Source organism: Limulus polyphemus, unplaced genomic scaffold (assembly GCF_000517525.1).
Source record: "Limulus polyphemus unplaced genomic scaffold, Limulus_polyphemus-2.1.2 Scaffold1200, whole genome shotgun sequence".
Lineage (NCBI taxonomy): Eukaryota > Metazoa > Arthropoda > Merostomata > Xiphosura > Limulidae > Limulus > Limulus polyphemus.
Window position 1 is genome coordinate 27,741 of NW_013666810.1, and position 15,369 is coordinate 43,109.

Below are 15,369 nucleotides of genomic sequence, written 5' to 3' on the forward strand. Positions count from 1 at the left end.
TTGTGTCTTTGTAGTTTGAACAGTTCTTGAATCACACTAACCTTCCATATATAGATAGATTCTAGGTTAATTACTCTGTTTACACATTCTTCTTTCAAGTTTTGTAGAGCGTGTTCATAGAAAGGAGAAATGTATTTCTCTGAACTCTTGACAGATGTCACGACCACTTTGTACATTTAGAGTTGTGATTTCTCAGCCAGTTATACTTAGTTAAGTTAGATGTTTATAACTAATAGAAGGAGCACTTTTTGAAGTATGTTCTCTTAACTGTTATTTTAAAATTGGTGGGAAGAATTATATAAAGAACTAGTCAAACCACTCTCAGCATTGTTGCTGCTTTGTCCCTGCCACTTTAGCATTATTTCTCACCTAGTAATATGTTAGTTAGATACAGTTACATTGTATTTAGGATTTATATTTCACTTAACTGTGTGTTATTTATGTTTGAAGATAAATATTTGAAAGGTTTAATTTTTTTTTAATATATATATAAGTCAACGTCTACTCAGCTTCGCAAGAGATAGTGTAATAAGCGAATGCCACCACGTTCTGTCAAGGGCTAAAATTTTTCTGCCCTCCATACAGTAATATTAGCCAGGTATGGCCATTGATGTGTGTTGTGACAAGTAACCGTGCTAAAGGATAACAAATTATTAAAATTAATTATATGTGAAAATGTAAAGACATATAAAAAAAGATGTTTTAAGATTATTTCACAAAGAATTTCACATTTTTCCTGCCCCCCCCCCAGTAGCACAGTGGTATGTCTGCAGACTTACAATGCTAGAAACCGGGGGTTTCGATACACCATGGTGAGCAAGAACACAGATAGCCCATTGTGCAGCTTTGTGCATAAATTCAAACAAACGGACAAAACATTTTTCCTATGTTTTAATTTTAAACATTTCATTGTATTGTACCATAGACTATATAGTATAAGTTGAGGATAATAGCTGCAGTTAGTAATATCATAGAGAAAGTGAAAATTTTATATACATATATATATATACCTTTAAATAAAAAAGAACTTTTGATATTCACCTTGGAAGTTGTAGGGGGTATGCAAATGAAATTTGAAACCTATAACTTGGGAAAAAATATATTTTTATGATCATGTTGTTTTGTTGGTTGTGCGAGATGCTACTTGGGTATATTCCCGTAAACTCAGAATTAACTAAGGTTAACCCTCTCCATATGGGCTCCGTCATTTTGACCTACCCTGCAATCATCGTGTAACCATGCAAATATACGTTCTATAATTTTCAATGTAATAAACGTATCTTGGCAGACTTCTAGTAAACATTACAAGTCTTTTGTATAGAGAAAATCATATTTTTTTAAGGAAGTATTTTTTACAAAAAATTTGTCTGTCAATTTACAGAGTCAGAGTATGACCTAGACTATCACGAGCCAGATTGCCAAGTGATTTTCATGTTAAGATTAAAAATACTTTTTTTTTCATTCTTATAGACTTGTGTTTGCACAATCCCTAGAATCTTCAATATGAATATCAAAAGTTTTTGTTCAATAAATCTTTATATTTTATCTGTTATTTTTTTTTTACACCAACATTGTGAGGCTTGGTCCATTTGACCAATCTTATAACCACCACATAAAAAAAGAAAGAAATATATATATAACTCTTTTTTCTTTATAGAATGACTGTATATTGTAACAGAAAATTACAATTATTTATCCTAAACATCCTCAGGCTTGTAACAGTTTACTTCTGTTTGTATTTAATTCACTTATTTTACTGCTCTTTGAACTGTGTCTAATCCTTTGTAACAAGCTAGAAATCACCCAGCAAGTGCATAGCTTAAGTTTCAGTATTGAATTACATAACACAAGATCTTCTTGCATGCATATGTTGTGGAGAAAATAACTTATTTTTTTTATATAATTTGCTTTTCATGTATGTTTTCTTATATACCCAGCAGTATTGTACTTTGTTCATTTCACTCAAGAAAATTAAGAGGAAGGGATAGTAGCACTAAACCAACTTTTTAACATAGTATATGATGATTTTTTTATAATTATTAACTAATATTTGTGTGATAAAAGAAGTATTCTTCAGAATTACAGCAATTGATAGAAAAAAACTTGTTTCAGCTTAACTTGTAAATATTTCAGAAATTAAAGATATTAATTACTGAATATCAGTAAGAAAATGTGATTAAACACAATTCTAAGCTCAAATTTCGTTTTTTATCTGACATGTTGTCATACAGTATTCTAAAAATTAGGATGTAATTTATTTGAAAACTTCAGCTTTACAAAACCCACGTAAAATTCTCATTCTTCTTGCTATTTTGTTTTTTCAGACTGATGTTTTCTTAGTTTGCTTCAGTGTGGTAAGCCCTTCATCTTTTGAAAATGTGACAGCCAAATGGTATCCAGAAATAAAACACCACTGCCCAGATGCTCCAATGATATTAGTTGGTAAGTACAGAAAACACATCTTTTATATCTTGGTACAGTCCCATATCTTGGTAACCCTCAGGTATATACAGTAATACTCCATTTAGCACTCAGGAAGCATTCCTGAGAACAGAGCTCTAAATGAATCAGCTCTAAACAGAGTCATTTTAACATTACATATATGGAGATGCGTAACTGAAGACAATGTTTCTTACCTCTGAATGATGTATAAGTGCTTTATTTAGGTACTGGTAAATTTAACATAAATTACTCACTATAATATTGTCATTGCTGGAAAAAAAACAATTTTTATCAGCCTTCAATCTTCAAATCAGCCTTCAAATAGAAAATCAACCCCCTTCTGCCAAACCCACATGTCACATCCTCTCTTTCATGATTTGTCAATACATGTAGTTCTCTCTCTTACGTTTATGACTATATTAGTTATAACCAACAGACAGGCAAGGTTTTCATCTATCAAATGACATATTATATAACGTTGTTTTCTGTACAGAGATTTGTAGATCCTTCCTAAGAAAATGTTTTTTCCCCACATGAATGATATTGTCTAGATCTATGATGTTTTAATGGTTTATATTGCCTCACTAAAAATGGCAGAAAAATTGTGATAGTTATGGGATATTGTCTGCACTTTGCATGTAATTATTCTATGTTCTTTGTTTCATTATTTTATTAAATAAAAATTATTTAGTGCAATACTACCATTAGTATGAAAAAGCAGTGTTCAAAGAGTTATGAATTTTCATAATTTTTTCCCTCTATGAAAAAAAAAATCTAAAGGAGACAAAGGCTCTGTAACAAATCAACTTAAAATGGAGTAGCACTAAGTGGGGTCTTACTGTAATTTCTATTGATTTTAGTCAGAACTGGATGAAGCAGTATTACTCATTCTTTCACACGATGGCAAAGTGCATCATCATTCCTGAAGACAAAAATATTATCGTGTTTGTATGTATAAAATTAATCTAGTACAGTGAAAAAAAAAGAAAAAAAGAGCATTTGTATACATGCAACACTGGTGTTTAGCCTAAACAATAGTAACATTACCTAAATAACTTGTATAGTTTATTTAAAAAGTACATTTAATCGCTGCTATACTCAATAATGTTCAAAGCACCTATGCCTGGATATGCTTGATTTTAGCTGATACAACTAGATACAATTATGTGTTGTTTAATAAAAACACTTACTTCACAAAAGCTATTTTTCAATCTAACCTAGCTGTTTGAATTGTAATCATCTGGGTTATATTAACCACTCTGAAGTCAACAAGCTCATCCTAGATTTCTTTTGGACTCTGTGTGGTGAACAAATTCTATACTTGTTAAAGTTACACAGAAAATCAATTTGTGTGCATGAGTAGTAGCACATAATTTGACATAAAGGTGCAAATCTCTACAACACATAAATTTCTGTAAATTGTTTGTGATAATGTATTGCTAAAGTTATTGTTATTCATTTATTTTACAGCACTTATCACTCTCATTTTAAACAGTACAATCAAACCACACAAAAAATAAAATGTTTATGCCATAAGAATGTTATCCATGGACTAACACTGTTGGAACTCACCTTGTTATAATATTGAGCTTGTTTGTGATTGTGGCCTTCATGCTTGAACTTGATTTTATGTTATTATAACTTCAGAGCCTGCTAGTTTTATAGGAACCTTGGGAGAATAGTACTGAACAACTGGGGAGGGAGGACTTAGTGTTACAAATAATTTTATAATTAAACAATTGAAGCTGTTTATAGAAACTAGAAAAACATCATAAGGTGTAAGTACAGTAAATTTATACATTGAGAGTTACAAAAGCAGTATATTGGAATATTGATTATTTTCACTCCTGAACCTTTTTTCATGTTTCAATTAACAGTAAGTTATTGCAGTACCTTGTTGGTGGAAATCTTGCATGTGTTGTTGGATGTGATTTTCTAGATATTCCATATATTCTTTAAGTGAACTAAGAATGTTCGTGTTTTTGAACCAGTTTTAATGGACATTTTTATATAACCAAGTCTTTATAGTAGTGAGGTATTGAAAATCGAAATGGTGTATTTAAGTGTTTTACACTCACAAAAAAAGAAATCTATCATTCTATAGGTATTTGAAGAACTTGTAGTATTCCGTCACAACTTAATTCTTCATATTGGTAGCTGACACTGGTAAAACACTTAAATAAAGACTTGGTTTGGTCTGATATTTCATTGGTGGTAGTGTCCAGGGTCATTGATGAAGAGTGGACTTCTCCGAAAGTAGTCTGGCTCACAGACACACCCCCAATGAAAGAATAGACCATTCCAAGCTTTTACTTTTTAAATTCAATTCAAAGAGATACTTCTTGTTTCTTGTGAAGCAACGGGAATTTTTTGAGGAAATTTCATCCATTGCTTCTATAAATTTAGATAATTTGAAAGTATTTTAGATATAATTAAGAATGAAGGCTTTAAGAGTTTAAAAGGGAATAAACAAGTTAGAAAGGATATAAAAAAAAAAAAGAAAAGGGGACAAGGAGATGCCTGTGTTGAGAAATAAACCTTGAGAAATGAGTAAACAAGAACGAGGTTAGACCTTCAGTAAGAAATAGCACAGCACGTGCACAAGCTGTAGAGACGAGCGTGGGAGATTAGTAACTCAGGGTCAATAGCAGAGTCAGTTAACGACCTCGTTAGTCATCATTATTGCATCATGCCCTGGAAACGAACGCCAATGTACGTGACCAAAAAAGGGAATGTTGGCCTCGTTTCTTTAGCACTGTAGAAGCTACAGAAAAGTTTATATTTTATGAATCATCTCGGTGCTTTGATGCAGTATTAGTTACAGTACGTGGGTGTAGCAGCACAATTAAATAGGCGACCGGCTAACAGCAGTTAACCATGACCAATAGCCTGAGGGTTTTGGTTTGGTGCCTGGATTAGCCCGGGAATTGCCTGCAAGCATCCAATAGGAGCACCGCACTACTTGTGGGTGATGTAGTTCAGCAATTGTAGGAAAGTTTGGAATGAACTGATCGTACCAAGAACACATATCCAAGAATGTGCTCAAATCTTTGCAATTGCTTGGAGTTGGGAAGTCTGTAACAACTTACATATTGTCATCATTTGTGTGTATTTCCTCATAAGGAAGTTTAAATCCTAAATATGGTACTTCTGATTTGTAAAATCTGCCTTTAGAAACTTTTACAGTAAGATTAGCTGTACAAGCTTGTAGAAAACCAATTCAAGATCTTTCAAGTGTTGTTTAAATGTGGGTGAATACACTATAAACCGTCAATATAAGCCTTAGGCCGTTCAGTTGCTCATGCTAAAGCTTCATCCATAAGCCTTTGCAAGGTGGCAAGTGCATTTTTTAAGACCAAAAGACATCACTTTAAACTGATAAAGTCCGAAATCCGTTATGAAGGCAGTTTTATGTCAGTCCTCCATCTTAACTGGTGTTTGACAATATCCATTGGATAATTCTAATGTACTGAGACAGATTACACATTTAATTCAAGAACATTTGTGAAAAAGTTAAGGGTTGTTTTGTTTTTCTGAATGAAGTCTAATCCAATAAGATAAGACACGGGCAAATCTTTGATGACAACAAAAACATTGGTTCACAATCCTATTTTTTACTAATAGTTTTGATTCGAAATATCCTAATGGTTGACAATTCGTCATTACATCTGCAAGACACATGTTACCTTTACTCCAAGATTGGATCATTTCTCTTGATTAGTTGCCATATTTTTTCCTTTAGCACTGAATAATCCGAACGAGTATCTGTACGACCTACTACTTATTTGATTAAAAGTATAGCATCATACAAGTCTATTATGGTGCTCAGTTTTAATCATTTCACTATTAAAAGTTTATTGTTTTAGCAATGCTCCTATTGTTCAGTAAATATAAGCACATCAACAACAGATATAACAAAGTTGCATTCCAAGTATTCTCTAAAGAAACGTGCAATTGTAATATTATAAACTTCATAATTGCTCATTATGTAGCTTCAGGGTTCCATATTATATAAATTTTCACAGTTTTCCAAATAAACGTTTCAACTGACACTCCTGCATTAGCGTGGTACTTTCTACTCAAGAGTTCCTTAGCCAATTCGATATTATCTAACACTGCTGGATACAAATTAGTCAATGTTTCTTTACATTCTCCCCAGTGTTTGAAAGTCAGTTCTAGCCTGAAAGCCTTCCATCATTATAGTGGCCCTCCCCTCAAACAAGAAGCCGCAGTTTCCACTCATCTATTCTCTGGTACTTGATACATATAAAAATGTATTTTTAATGGTAGAGTGACAGTACAACTATCATTTTATTCACCACAGTAGTCAGGCTCTTGGCTTCTTCTGAAGGAAATGTCGAAGGTTGTTTGGTTATCAAAAAGAACTGGTACAGCTTGTTTGGGCTCAAGAAACGCTGGAGAAAACTGGTACATGTTTGTTTGGCCTGAGGAGAACTTGTTTCCAACCCAAAAACATAGATTTTTATATGTTTTTCTGTGTATTCTTATGATACCTCCAATAGCTCTCTCTCTATATATAGGTCCAGTCGACAAGTAGGTCCTACATGTATTTGGTTCCATTATGCTGACTCATTGAACCAAAACCAAAACTAGACACTAAGTGGATATTGTAAGAAGCTGTTAATTGGCTGCTTCATTGCATGCATCTCTCCTTTCTCCATTCTATTTTGGTAGTTAGTGAAGTTAACATAAACTTTCTGTATCTTTTCTCTCTGCTATGATAGGTGGATCTTATAAGCACCTGATGTTGCAATTTGTTGCTGTGTCTCATTTGACTCCTCACATGACAATTCCTTATTTGGGTTACATGAGTTTCTTTTATGTCTTTATAGTTCATTGTCTTCTTTATCTTCCTAGATCATTCCAGAAGTTTCGATATTTTATACTTCAAAATTCGCTCCTGATGTTGGGGAACGCATAGCAATTAAGCATCCAGTTGTAGATTCCACACACCTCCCATTTGATACAATGTTTATCGGGTTTGATGTGGGAATCACAGTGTATTCTGCTGGAGTTGGGTGCAGAAAGTCTACTAAGCTGGGCATCTGAATACCTCGACATTTATACAGGGTAGGTCTGTGATTTAGGTAACAAGGATGGCCTTTTCGTGTCCCTTGGTATATGATTTGGTGTAGTCATCTTTGAGCCCGCGGCAAACATATAAAAATGAGTAAATCAAACTCACTCTCATCCCAGTTAATGCTGTGCATATAGAAGCTGCACCAATGTACATGCCTACTGTCTTCCTCACTCAATAAACTTCTGGGGAAAAGTGCTTGACATCTGTAACTATCCATCCACCCTGCATAACAGGTTTTCACGTCTAACTCCTTAACCACATATATGTCTGCTACCTTAAATCACCCAATGTCCATAATCGCTGATCTTTCTTTACAAAGTCTGAAAGTTATAACACACAATTATATAATGTTAATGTCAATAGTATCTTGCTATAACACTCCCGGTTCACGTTCGTTTTTATGTTGTATCCGAATTTACGCCGATTCACTACCACTACTAACTGATCACGGTTTTGATGACGACGTTATTTTTAAAGCTGTTATTCTTGAATAAGGCAATTCTCCTTATCGTTCTTCGGTTTTCATCAATCGTTCTCACCAATACTTAAGCTAATCTTATTTATTTAGCCTATTAATTTTGAAATTTTCTTTTTATTCATTTGTAATTTACTAACCTTAGCGATTCCTATTAGTCAAGATGCGTAATCTGTCTATATCCTAATTTAAATTTGATGACTCACAATCATTTAGTTTGATTACTTTCATAGCATCAGAGTATTACATTTTCCCTGCTGTAACTCTCAAGTGCTCTACATGATGTCAGGATTATTTAATGTTTAATCCTGAATGCTTTGGGGGCAAATTTTGATTTTGCTCTAGAATATTTCTCAGCTCTTTAATTTCTGAATCTGCTTCTGTACTTCTGATTAGCTGTGATTTTTCTTCTGTTAACAGATATTGCCAATCAGGTAATTTTAGATTTGATTGTGCCATTGTATTTTGTCCATGTGCTGAGCAATTTCTAGCTAGTTTTAGATATCCATTTACTCTTAATCTGATGATTTTAATCCGATGATCGAATTGGGGTACATCAGGTTTCGGGCAATTTCCTGATAATATCAGTTTATTTCTCACTCTAAACAGCCTTGTCCCTTGAGTTCTTGTCTTAAAGAGGTAAAATGCACAATTCTGTTATTGTATTTTTTATATATGCAACATTTGCATAGTTACAAGTTAAAACGGATACTGAATAAATTCCAGAAACAGGGTCACACATTCTGTTAGACCCCTCTATAAACCTTAACATATCCTCTTCTGTTAAATATAAATAAGTGTGTTTATAATTAGAAACAGCTATGTAGGATTTTTCGCTTTCTATGGTTAAAGCCAATGAAGTATTCAACGCTAAGTGTAGGGATATTACTCAGTATAGTTTAAATATTTGATCTGTTGATTTTAAGGGTATCTATAAATATACGTAACATGTCTCTTACTGTAGCGGTCTTCACATCAGCTCATGTATAGTACATGTGTATACGATCACTATGTGTGGAGATAACAAACTGTAAGTGCGGGGTAATTTCTTTTCAATTTCCTCTAATACTTTTTCCAGTTTACTTGGGGGTAAAAAGTAAGTTCTCAACTTTCTATTTACTTCAACATAAAGCACTTGTAAACTTTGTTGTGACACTTCGTACTGTAAAGGCTAATGTTTGGAAATTATTCTGAATTTTTGCATTAAAAAATTAAAATTTTAGCTCCTACTCCGTGTATCACAGTTTGTTCTACTCTAGCATCTGTTGATGTGTTGGTGATATTTACTAATGCTCTGGATACTTTTCTTATTTCTTGGTCATGGAATTCAATTGTTTGATTTAGGGAATTAATAATAGTAGCTTGTTCACATATTAAATGAATCAGTTCCTTTGACATTTGCCTCTGATGATCAACCTTTTTGTTTAATTATGTTAAATCATTTGTAGTCGTCATTCCCAATAGAAATTTCACAATGCTTCCATCAGTATTAATTAAACCGCGTTTTTCTCGATTCCAATCGGCAATTGATACATTATTGTTTATATCATTCAAATCGAGTAACAATTCGTTTCTCTTATCATGATGTTTTCTAATGACTTGTTGATAGTTTTTATTAACCCTATTTGCATTAATCTTAATACTCTTATGATAGCTACTCCCTGACTTGAAAAAGTTATATCATCATCTTTATCTGATTTAAAATGTATGCTGCTCTTTTGTTAAATGATCGTTCAAACATGTCTAACTCATCTAGCAAGCGAATTAACAACCTGGCATATTGCGGGGAGGGAATGTCTTCGACAATTATCCATTTATCTCCAGATAAAATTAAATTACCTTCTTCTACAAACACAATACCTGCCGTAAGTTCTACGGGAACAATACTTGCATTCTGCCCTTTCACAATATGTACATACCAGCTAACATTATTATCCATAAATTAGATGTAAATTAAATACAGTCTTACTTTACGTCTAACTATATCGTCTGAGATAGTCTTTCATGTGATTAAATGCATCTATTATACTATCTCTTACCTTACTTGAGTCATCGTGAACTACTTTTATGTCATGTTTCGATCCAGGAGTTTACAGTTAGACTAAAGAATATGAGTCTCAGACCAGCAATAATACTCACAAACAATCTTTATTAATTTTTAATAACAATTTCTTAATATAACATTCAAATCTTTAAACATTAATGACAACTTTACTACTTTTGCAAGGGCTGATCTAGAGAGAGAGATACTTACTGTAGAGTTGGAACTTTGGAGGCAGTGGCTAGATTGCCGGATCTCAACTGCATGGTCCTAACTATCTGGAAATTTCTCGAGAGGTAGAGAGTTCTTTCTTGGTGGCTGGAGAGCTGATTTTTCAGCTCCTGACATGGGTTTATATAGCAAAATTTCTCTGTATCCTGGCGAGTATCCAAATAGGACACAGTTTCCTTTTCTGTGCAGTATTTCAAATGTTAAGTCTTGTCATTTTAATGACCATTAATGCATCAATCTACCAGTTAACTTCTGAGCTGTCTGTAACCATTTCAAGGCAGCATGGTCAGTTATAACTGTAAATTCTTCTCCATCTTGTATATCTTTAATTTTTCTATAGCCCAGACTATGGCTAGACATCCTTATTCTGTAGTAGTATAGTTTCTTTCTGCAGCATTCAGTGTTCTACTGGCATATGCTATGACACCTTTCTGACACAATTGCTCCTAATCCAACATTTGAAGATCAGTATGCAAACAATAGTGTTCGTCTTTCTTGGAAGTTGCAATACAGGGGACTTACATAAATCCTGCTTTAATTTCTGGAATGCTTCCTCAACTGGGGGTTCCCTTTCCACCTGATATTCTTTCTTCATAATTGATATAATGAGAACCAGTTATCTGATGCCCTATCTAGACATCCTATTGACCCCTAGAAGAAACTCGAGAATTCGACATCAGTAAGCTATCACCTAAACGTTTTGCCATTGGCTACTGAAGAAGTAAAGATGATGAACATAAGCATGTATACTCTTATTTGAAAACTGGACTATTACCAGATAATTCTACTATAATTGTAAAGACTGTAAATAAATTAAAACACTAATTGGTTGCTACCAATGGTGAATTCAGACCAGTTATTCCAAAAACATTGATACTGGCAATTCTAAGCGAATTCCATGATCATCCTACGGCTGCTCATCAAGATGTTTGAAAAACAATAGACAAAGTATTCAGACGTATTATTGGCCTAGTATGAGAAAGGACATTAAAAATTATGTGTCATGTCATGTTTGTCAAATCACTAAATTTGATCAGAAGTGGCCAGCTGGATTTATGCAAAGCGCTAAACTAATGGAATCTGGTTGAATAATAGGAGTAGATATCATGGGACCTTATCCTATGTCTTGGATAGGAAATAGTTATCTGTTGGTTGTGACAGATTATTTCGGTAAATGTGTTGAATTATATCCTCTTAAACAAATAACTGCAAAGGTGATTGTCAAAAAAAGTAATTAATGAATACTTGTGTAGATACTCTTCTACCTGATAATGGCCCACAATTTGTGTCTCATTTGATGGATGAAACTTGTAAAGCAATGAGAATTAAACACATCTTTACAACACCATATCATTCTCTGTCTAACGTTACTGAAACAGTAAATATAAATATTGGTAGAATGATATCTGCTTATTTTGAAAAAAAAAATCATCAAATTTGGGATAATCATTTTTCTGAATTTTCTCTAGCTATTAAAACTTCTATTCCTGAGTGTACAGGTTATATGCCAACCAAATTTCACTTGGGACATAAGATCTTCCTTCCTTTGGACCACTAACAAACCTTCCACATGATTATTTGTATGATGAATAAATACATTTGTGTATGATGAAACTGACACCAAATTTCCTAGCAGTGACATACTGATACTATTAATGTAGCAGAAAAGTATGTAAATTGATGATTAAATGAGGTTGTGCTTTCGTGACCTCTTGTGTAAATAAGTACCCTGCCAGAAGCTTCTTTGAGGTGGTTTTGCTAAGTGATAGGGCTTGGTTGCTTTGCTAATGAAAGCATGGTGGTCCTATAAAGCCCCATTCGGTCTCAGATCTGCCTAATGTTTGTGACACCCAGTCATCTGTGCTTCACTACACTGAGATTGTTCCTCAGGGGAGAGCATGAATGGCTATTCTGGATGTACTAAAGATTAGCACATCTCCATCCTGAGTCATTTGCTGCAATAAAAAATAAGTCATATGAGTATAAAACAAATAAAAGTTATCCTACAGTCATGGTATGAAAATGTTTCTTTCCTGACCATGCTGTTGTACTTTCAGGTTAAACTTTTTCCATTAGAATGACAAAATAAGTCTATAGAATAATAGGAAATTCGAACAAGATATTTATTACGAAATAATTCAGAGTTCTTTGAGTAAGTGAATGCATGAGAAGGAAATAGACTGGACACAATTATTCAGTGAACGATCTTTATTATTTGTAAACACAAACACATTGTGTGTATTTGTTTGATACAACAGACTGTCACTTTGACTGAATCAAAACTACTATCTCTCCAAACTGCCTTGGCTTAGATCTTATTACAGATTGACTAAACTATATAGTACTTAGTTACATGGTAACATAAGACCTATTAAGAGCTACTAGCGCTATCGGCGTGACTAGTCATTCCCATTTAAACTTAAGATAGGTTGTACTTTCGAGGTATCACCTAACGACCATGTGTTATGTGAAAAGTGCATTTGAAAAATTATATCTTTAAACAAGGAAGCCGAAAATGCATGGCATGCCTGTATACCACAATTTAAACAGTATTTGTTCATCTTGGAAAACTTAACACTAGATAAAACTTTGTTTTGCATTAAATGTATTAGCAATCCTTGAAGTGGGGTAGGATTCCATCCCACATTTTTCAGGAGAGCCTTTTGCTACCTTTTAGTAGTGTTTGCTTCTCAGAAAGGTTTGGTTTGTTTCAAATTTCGCACAAAGCTACACGAGGGTTATCTGCGCTAGTCGTCCCTAATACAGCAGCAAAAGACTAGAGGGAAGGCAGCTAGTAATCACCACCCACCGCCAACTTTTGGGCTACTCTTTTACCAACGAATAGTGAGATTGACCATGACTTTATAATGCCCCATGGCTGAAAGGGTGAGCATGTTTAGTGGGATGGGAATTCGAATCCGTGACCCTCAGATTGCGAGTCAAACATTCTAACCACCTGGACATGTTCTCAGAAGGGAACGGTTCAATAGACGATGCAATAAATATTAATGGTGGCAAGGTACTGGAGAGAGAAACCATATTTGTTTCTTAAAATGTCGTGTAAAAGCAAGGCAGGAATAACACAAAGTAATACATGATAGAGCAAATTAATCCTCTTACTACGGGTTTGGTCGTGTGACCAGAGTTTGTAACCACAAAAATATACTTCCAGTGCATCTGAAGTCTCCAGTTTAGGATTGTGCCAACAATTTGAGATCAATTCAAGCACATGAGCTCAATGAATTCCTCAGCAAGTTTGCTGATCTGTTGGATGGATAAAATAGCAGATTAGGTTGCAGAATAATCACACATCATCACATTCACATGTTACACATATTCAACAAAAATAACTCACACAGGCTTCCTTGGAGCACCATGGTTACAGCCATTGCTGATACTAAATGAATTTTAAAAGATGAACTTTCAGAGATAGAAGAATGGGATGGCAAGCATTAGATGGGTAAGTGCTCCCATTGGTTCAGCATGCTAAAGATGGCTTCTAAATATTGTCAAGCCCATTTGGCACAACGAAAGTGGACTTAAGAATACTTTCAGCACTCGAGGACTGTGTGAATTCTATGTCATGCTATTAGGTTTTTGTAATGCCTCACAACTTTTAAGTGGTTGATGGAACTTACATTAAGAGGACTGAAGTAGGAAAGTGTCTAATCTATATGGATGGCATACTTGTCTTTGGTCACACATTTCATTTTATAGCTGAGGACACTAGAATGGTATTTTTGTACATACACAAATGCAGGCTTGAAATTGAAACCAGGAAATTTTGTGTACATGCATGCAGGTGTGTCCACTGATCATGAAAAGATCACATCAGACAAGGTTTGGCCCCTACCTCCTAATAAACGAGAATTTTGCAGCTTTCTGGGTTTCATTGGGCTCAACTTCTCTCAGATAACTACACTACTCCAGAATGACTGTATGAATTTTACATCATATCATTCAGTCTGTGTAATGCCCTACATCTTTTGAGTAGGTAAGATATTTAGTGGTGGTGTAGACATTGTACCATGAGGCTGATCAGAAGAAAAACCTAGCTACATCTGGGAAAACTTCATCAAAGTTGTAGATTTGCTTCTTGAGTGAATCATCTTAGATAGAGTTGGTGCTTCAGCCAACATTGAAAAAAGTAATCAGTATGTGCTACTCATTATCGATTTCTTCACCAAATGGGTTGAAGCTTATCCATTGGTTGACATGTCAGTGCAATCCATTCCAGATTTGTTGGCTGAACAAAATGATGGTTTGACAGAAAGTGTGGTAAAGAATGTAAAGCATTATTAAATATACACAACTGTTTTAATTTAAGTATGACACAAGTGTTAAATTTAGTTATTTCTAAAAGTGATAGTTTAAAGCAGGTTTGTTTCATGTAACTGTAGGAATCATACATTGTATACTTCAATTGTCATAAATTGGCGATTGTTGTATTTGTTTTTCTAGTATTATTACATCATAATATCTCATAGTGTGTGGAAAGTGCTGGGCCTTAGTTGGGCTATTTATATATATATGCACCCAAAATGTAGTTCAAGTAAGACAAAGTTAGTGAGAGATATAGTCAAACAGATCTAGACTGTGTGTTTGTAAGTTTAGCCATAAAGAGAGTAAACTGTTTTTTAAGTGAAATTATGACAGATTGTATTGTAACAATAGAGTACAGAAGAATAATTTGTCTTGTCAATTGTGTTCTAGCAAGTTCACTCTGATGATCAAAGTACAGTGTTGTATCACCTCTTTTCAGCTAATGAGGAAAAACACATTGATAGTACATGTCTAGCTGTTTGTGAAAAGTCAGATTCAGATTAGTTAATGTCAGTGAAGGAGCAGTCATTATGATCTTATGATTAGCTGAAAACTAACAATAACCTCCTAATAATTATAGCTGGGTTAAAATAATTGACCAGTAGTTAGGATGGTAAGTTGAGTGAAAAACCAATGGCTGAAAAACAATTGTTGCTCTTTTCTTTCAAATTGTCAAGTGGTGTTTTACATTAAAATGTACTTCATATTGTTACGTCTGTGGTCGTTTGTTAATTTTCCGTATAATTTATTTCCGAT